Genomic DNA, 7,610 nt, shown 5'->3' on the forward strand with positions numbered 1-7,610 from the left:
TTGGTCCCGTTTTGCCAAAACGGGACCAAAACTGAACCATCACAGAATCCAGAAAAATTATTTTTTTTTGATTGAAAACTCTTTTCCTAGTGATTACAAGTCATACCTGTCTGTTAGAAATCGTTTTCACATCAATCCAAGCACTGAACAAAAAGTTAGATTTTTTGGTCCCGTCTTGGTCCCGTTTTGCCAAAACGGGACCAAAACTGAACCATCACAGAGTCCAGAAAAATTATTTTTTTTTGATTGAAAACTCTTTTCCTAGTGATTACAAGTCATACCTGTCTGTTAGAAATCGTTTTCACATCAATCCAAGCACTGAACAAAAAGTTAGATTTTTTGGTCCCGTCTTGGTCCCGTCTTGGTCCCGTTTTTTCGGGTGACACAAGGAGTCATTTTTTCAAAAATTCAAAAAAAAATGTTTTTTTCATTTTTTTTTTGGTTTTTCATGTTCAAAAAGAAGACCCTCAAAGTTTTCCATCGTTAAATACTCATTTTGACAATCGGGGGTGGATTTCAGGCCGATTTCAGTTTGGTCCCTCCTTGGTCCCGTTGGGCGCAGGTCACCCTCAACAGGGTCTTCTTTCCCCACTGATTAGGCTTTGCCCGTTCCCAAAGCTGTGGTTTCGCTGGATGGTAGATAGGGACAGTAGGAATCTCGTTAATCCATTCATGCGCGTCACTAATTAGATGACGAGGCATTTGGCTACCTTAAGAGAGTCATAGTTACTCCCGCCGTTTACCCGCGCTTATTTGAATTTCTTCACTTTGACATTCAGAGCACTGGGCAGAAATCACATTGCGTCAGAACCGTTTCACCAGCCATCGCAATGCTTTGTTTTAATTAAACAGTCGGATTCCCCTTGTCCAAACCAGTTCAGAGTTTGAACGTTTAATGTGCGACAGATTTGACCTAAAGCATATCCATCATCGATGCGCCAAACGCCAACAACTCCGAAGAGCCATCGTACGCTTTAGCATATCGAGACTTCAAGCTAAAGGCTTGTCACACCCATTCCTCAGAGCCAATCCTTCTTCCGAAGGTACGGATCAATTTTGCCGACTTCCCTTATCTACACTGTTCCAAGACCAGAGGCTTTTCACCTTGGGGACCTGATGCGGTAATTGGTACGATTCACTCTCCTGACATTAGCTGGGCCGAATTTTTACGTGCCACCAGGAACAATTGGGATGCTTCAAATGCTGAAACACTCTTTCATGGTTCGAGCCTTATCTCTGATTGATTCAATTCCAAGGTCTCTACTGCATGTTATAAAGAAAAGATAACTCTTCCCCAAGGTCCCAATGACTAAATTCGACTGAGATGACGTTGCCGTCGTAATGCCAAGAGAGTAAGTTCGGGAATTTTAACCCGATGCTCTTTCGAGACTCAGCAGTTTTCAAAAAACCACTATTCAAGACTTTGGCCTTAGCCTGTCTTTTAGAATCGACTAACTCATGTGCAAATGCTGTTCACATGAAAACCTTTCCCGCTTCAGTCCTCAAAGTTCTCATTTGAGTACTTGCTACTTCCACCAAGATCTGCTCCATTGGCCGCTTCGAGCATATACTCACGTATACACTTTTGCGCAACCAATGCGTCCTCCTACACATGAACATACTTTAAGACCAGTTCTAAACCAGTCTTAAGCATCCAGCCGAAGCCAGAATCTGATGTTCATGGTCAGGTATAGGCCACGAGCTCTAGTGCCATCCATTTTCAGGGCTGATTGATTCGGCAGGTGAGTTGTTACACATTCCTTAGCGGTTTTCAACTTCCATGACCACCGTCCTGCTGTCAATATCAATCAACACCTTTTGTGGTGACTCATGAGCAAGTAGTTAGGCGCCTTAACCCAACTTTTGGTTCATCCCACATCGCCGGTTCTGCTTACCAAAAGCGGCCCACAAAAAGCTCGCATTCAAAGTTCAAGTGCAATTAAGTCACAAGAACATCTCACCGATTTATAGTTTGAGAATAGGTGAAGGAAAAGTTTTCCCCCAGTCCTCTAATCATTCGCTTTAACCGATGAAATTGCACAGCGAAGATTTTTCAATCTTGCTTAAGCTTTTGCTATCCTGAGGGAAACTTCGGAGGAAACCAGCTACTAGATGGTTCGATTAGTCTTTCGCCCCTATGCTCAGGTCAGACGATCGATTTGCACGTCAGAACCGCTTCGGGCTTCCACCATGGTTTCCCGTGGCTTCACCCTGCCCAAGCATAGATCACCATCTTTCGGGTCGTGTGCTACTTGCTCTGGATCAGTCATGTTTTAGCAACATAACCGTCCGTGGTTGCGAGACATCGCTTTGACGCTCTCACCACAAAAGTTAATGCAACTCATAAAAGTTACACCGTTCACTTTCATTACGCGTGTACGCTTTCAAACAGCGACAGCACTTGCAAGCAACTCACACTCCTTGGTCCGTGTTTCAAGACGGGCTGTAGAGAGCATTGATTGGGATGTTAAGGTCAGACAGGCAAACAAAAGAGATAAAACTTTATCTCATTTAGTCAAGACACAACAAATTTGAAATCCGAAGAAAACAAATAGCTCGCATCTTTAACAATGATCACCAAAAGACTTTAACAACACTACCCGGTGGTCTAGAATCAAGTTCAAGACATTGGGCATGATAACGCTCACTCCAGTTCTCCTTCAACGGTTTCACGTACTTTTCACTCTCTCTTCAGAGTGCTTTTCAACTTTCCCTCACGGTACTTGTTTGCTATCGGTCTCGCTTTATAATTAGCTTTTGGAGAGACATATCTCCAGCTTCGAGTTGCACTTTCAAACAACTCTACTCATAGGAATGCGCCGTCGACAAGTTATAACAAGACTGTTACGGGATTTTTACCCTCTTTGATGCTATTTTCCAATAGACATCCAGTCAAGTCAACAAGCCAGGCAGCAAACCATACCGGACACCGAGGAGTGTTACCACTCCTCTTCCCGATGAGCTTTTCCCTGTTCATTCGCCATTACTAAGGGATTCTCGGTTGATTTCTTTTCCTCCCCTTACTGATATGCTTAAGTTCAGGGGGTTCTCTCGTCCAAATCAGGTTACGATTTAAAGGCACTCAAGCATCCATAAAACTACCGAAGTAGTAATGTGCAGGAGTTTATCACTCTAGCTTAGGCAAACTGAAGATCGAACACTGTTTAAACGCGCTCTCAATGCAATCACATGTATCACACCGGTACTACATCTGAACAGCTCTTTGATCAACAGAATACCCAAGTTTGAGCGACTTGATTTAAGTGTTCTAACCAATCCCGAAGGATCTCGTAGATACACCAGCAAAAGAACGGACCAATCCGAAGACAGATCGCTCTTACCCTCAGATTTCTCCAAAAGTAAGCGTTCAATCGATTTCAAATAACCCTGATTCGGACGCGATCAACAGCCGAAGCTGAGACCGCCTTTTGCGTTAGAGAGGTCAGTAAACAAATCTTGCGATTCTTACTGAATTAACACATATAGCTGTGCTCCTCCTCGTAAAGCGAGCCTAGTGATCCCCCGTTGAAGGTTGTTTTTCGACCATCTAGCACTGGTTTGATTTAGAACAAAGCCAACCGCAGTCGGACTTTGAGCTGTCTCGACCACCCTGTTTTTTAGCATTTGGGCCTTCGCTTTCCTCAGTCTTTCTCTTACAACGGCAAACTGAAGATCGAACACTGTTTAAACGCGCTCTCAATGCAATCACATGTATCACACCGGTACTACATCTGAACAGCTCTTTGATCAACAGAATACCCAAGTTCGAGCGACTTGCTTAAGTGTTCTATCCAGTCCCTAAGGATCTGACAGATACACCAGTAAAAGAACCGGATCAATCCGAAGACTGATCACTCCTACGATCGGATTTCTCCAAAAGTAAGTGTTCACTCGATTAGAACAAAGCCAACCGCAGTCGGACTTTGAGCTGTCTGGACCACCCTGTTCTTAAGCATTTGGGCCTTCGCTTTCCTCAGTCTTTCTCTTACAACGGCAAACTGAAGATCGAACACTGTTTAAACGCGCTCTCAATGCAATCACATGTATCACACCGGTACTACATCTGAACAGCTCTTTGATCAACAGAATACCCAAGTTCGAGCGACTTGCTTAAGTGTTCTATCCAGTCCCTAAGGATCTGACAGATACACCAGTAAAAGAACCGGATCAATCCGAAGACTGATCACTCCTACGATCGGATTTCTCCAAAAGTAAGTGTTCACTCGATTAGAACAAAGCCAACCGCAGTCGGACTTTGAGCTGTCTGGACCACCCTGTTCTTAAGCATTTGGGCCTTCGCTTTCCTCAGTCTTTCTCTTACAACGGCAAACTGAAGATCGAACACTGTTTAAACGCGCTCTCAATGCAATCACATGTATCACACCGGTACTACATCTGAACAGCTCTTTGATCAACAGAATACCCAAGTTCGAGCGACTTGCTTAAGTGTTCTATCCAGTCCCTAAGGATCTGACAGATACACCAGTAAAAGAACCGGATCAATCCGAAGACTGATCACTCCTACGATCGGATTTCTCCAAAAGTAAGTGTTCACTCGATTAGAACAAAGCCAACCGCAGTCGGACTTTGAGCTGTCTGGACCACCCTGTTCTTAAGCATTTGGGCCTTCGCTTTCCTCAGTCTTTCTCTTACAACGGCAAACTGAAGATCGAACACTGTTTAAACGCGCTCTCAATGCAATCACATGTATCACACCGGTACTACATCTGAACAGCTCTTTGATCAACAGAATACCCAAGTTCGAGCGACTTGCTTAAGTGTTCTATCCAGTCCCTAAGGATCTGACAGATACACCAGTAAAAGAACCGGATCAATCCGAAGACTGATCACTCCTACGATCGGATTTCTCCAAAAGTAAGTGTTCACTCGATTAGAACAAAGCCAACCGCAGTCGGACTTTGAGCTGTCTGGACCACCCTGTTCTTAAGCATTTGGGCCTTCGCTTTCCTCAGTCTTTCTCTTACAACGGCAAACTGAAGATCGAACACTGTTTAAACGCGCTCTCAATGCAATCACATGTATCACACCGGTACTACATCTGAACAGCTCTTTGATCAACAGAATACCCAAGTTCGAGTGACCTCCCATCATCAATGGGGGATTGCATTCCTATCTGACATCGGGGTCAACAGCATCAATATACTTGATACTGCCAATTTAAACCATTAAAGGCAATTTTCATGATGCAGATAGAGCAATTCAATCTACGCTTTAGGTCATCAATTGTAGCTTCGCATCCGCCTTCTCAGGCAGACGCTTGAAACCAGGGAACTGAACACACTGTTCCTCTCGTACTAAGTGTTACCCAAGCATAGATCACCCTGTTTTTGAGCGTTTGGGCCCTCGCTTTTCTCAGTCTTACTCTTACGAAGGCAAACTGAAGATCGAACACTGTTTAAACGCTCTCTCAATGCAATCACATGTATCACACCGGTACTACATCTAAACAGCTCTTTGATCAACAGAATACCCAAGTTCGAGCGACCTCCCATCATCAATGGGGGATTGCATTCCTATCTGACATCGGGGTCAACAGCATCAATATACTTGATACTGCCAATTTAAACCATTAAAGGCAATTTTCATGATGCAGATAGAGCAATTCAATCTACGCTTTAGGTCATCAATTGTAGCTTCGCATCCGCCTTCTCAGGCAGACGCTTGAAACCAGGGAACTGAACACACTGTTCCTCTCGTACTAAGTGTGATTACCCAAGCATAGATCACCCTGTTCTTAAGCATTCGGGCCTTCGCTTTCCTCAGTCTTTCTCTAACGAAAGCAAACTGAAAATCGTACACTGTTTAAACGACCAACAAACAAGCTTATCTAGGAGAAGTTACTCCTAAGCTACCATCTAAACAGCTTTTTGATCAACAGAATACCCAAGTTTGAGCGACTTCCTTTTGGCGTCAACAATGACGAGGCATTCGGCTACCTGCTTTTGGCGTCAACAATGACGAGGCATTTGGCTACCTGCTTTTGGCGTCAAAAATGACGAGGCATTTGGCTACCTGCTTTTGGCGTCAAAAATGACGAGGCATTTGGCTACCTGATTTTGGCGTCAACAATGACGAGACATTTGGCTACCTTCTCTCTTGCTATAATGCACCACTGACTCTCACTTGCTATCATCCACACCGAGCAAGCTACTTTGACTGGGAGCCCATCCCCAGTCTCAAGCTATCATGCACCACCGTTTTTCTTGCTAATGCACCACCATCATACTAAGGATCACCAACAAGGATCACCTTGAGTTAACCTAACTTGCATCAGGTCAACTCTCTTTGAATTATCTTTCGGGAATCTAAGGTGATCCATTAAGGACTACCTTGAGCCAATCTAACCTTAGCTAGACCAACTCTTAGATGAACCATGAAGGAACATCATGCTATCATGCACCACCGACTCTTCCTTGCTATTATCAACCACCGAGCAAGCTACTTTAACTGGGAGCCAATCCCCAGTCTCATGCACCACCGTCTCTCTTACTCACATGCACCACCGACTCTTCCTTGCTATTATCAACCACCGAGCAAGCTACTTTAACTGGGAGCCAATCCCCAGTCTCATGCACCACCGTCTCTCTTACTCTCATGCACCACCGACTCTTTCTTGCTATCATCAACCACCGAGCAAGCTACTTTGACTGGGAGCCAATCCCCAGTCTCATGCACCACCGTCTCTCTTACACTCATGCACCACCGACTCTTTTTTGATTATGCACCACCACCTTTCAGCAAAATCTCCAAAAAGATCTACTGCGTACCGGGTCATATTTAATGAGCTGACCGGCTCTTCGCTCAAACAGTGGCATTAGTCACTGATCCTTCCGCAGGTTCCCCTACGGAAACCTTGTTACGACTTTTACTTCCTCTAGACAATTAAGCTCGATCCGCTTCCACCTATTGCCAGGACCGAAGTCTCAGCGACGGGCTTCCGCAATTCTTGCTTAAACATCCAATCAGTAGTAGCGACGGGCGGTGTGTACAAAGGGCAGGGACGTAATCCCCAGTAGTTGTTGACTACCGAGTACTAGGAATTCCTGGTTCACGAATGCAAGTTACAACATTCGATCCCCTTCACGCTCATGAATTTTAGGTGATTACCCGGACCATATAGGCCAAGGTTATCCCTCAATTTAAATTCACCAGTGTAGCGCGCGTGCAGTCCAGGACATCTAAGGGCATCACAGACCTGTTATAGCCTCACTTCACTTGTGCTATTTAATTGCACATAGTACCTCTAAGAAGTAACCAATACTCTAACGAGAATGGCACTATTTAGATGATCAAGATCTCGTTCGTTATCGGAATTAACCAGACAGATCACTCCACTAACTAAGAACGGCCATGCACCACCGCCCATATAATCATGAAAGATCATCAATCTGTCAATCCTTAAGATGTCTGGACCTGGTGAGATTTCCCGTGTTGAGTCAAATTAAGCCGCAGGCTCCACTCCTGGTGGTGCCCTTCCGTCAATTCCTTTAAGTTTCGATTTTGCAACCATACTTCCCCCGGAACCAATAAACTTTGGTTTCCCGGTTAATTTCTTGCCAAGTCAGAAGAGACTTTGACAAATCGTAAGT

General features: G+C 44.5%; 2 pseudogenes; both read right to left on the reverse strand.

Annotated features, from left to right (window-relative positions):
• Positions 1-209: 209 nt before the first annotated feature.
• On the reverse strand, positions 210-3,069 carry LOC134855908 (large subunit ribosomal RNA; annotated as a pseudogene).
• A 313-nt stretch (positions 3,070-3,382) lies between these two features.
• Positions 3,383-3,534, reverse strand: LOC134855905 (5.8S ribosomal RNA; annotated as a pseudogene).
• Between the last annotated feature and the right edge of the window lie 4,076 nt (positions 3,535-7,610).

The sequence above is a fragment of the Symsagittifera roscoffensis genome, unplaced genomic scaffold (assembly GCF_963678635.1).
Source record: "Symsagittifera roscoffensis unplaced genomic scaffold, txSymRosc1.1 SCAFFOLD_330, whole genome shotgun sequence".
Lineage (NCBI taxonomy): Eukaryota > Metazoa > Xenacoelomorpha > Acoela > Convolutidae > Symsagittifera > Symsagittifera roscoffensis.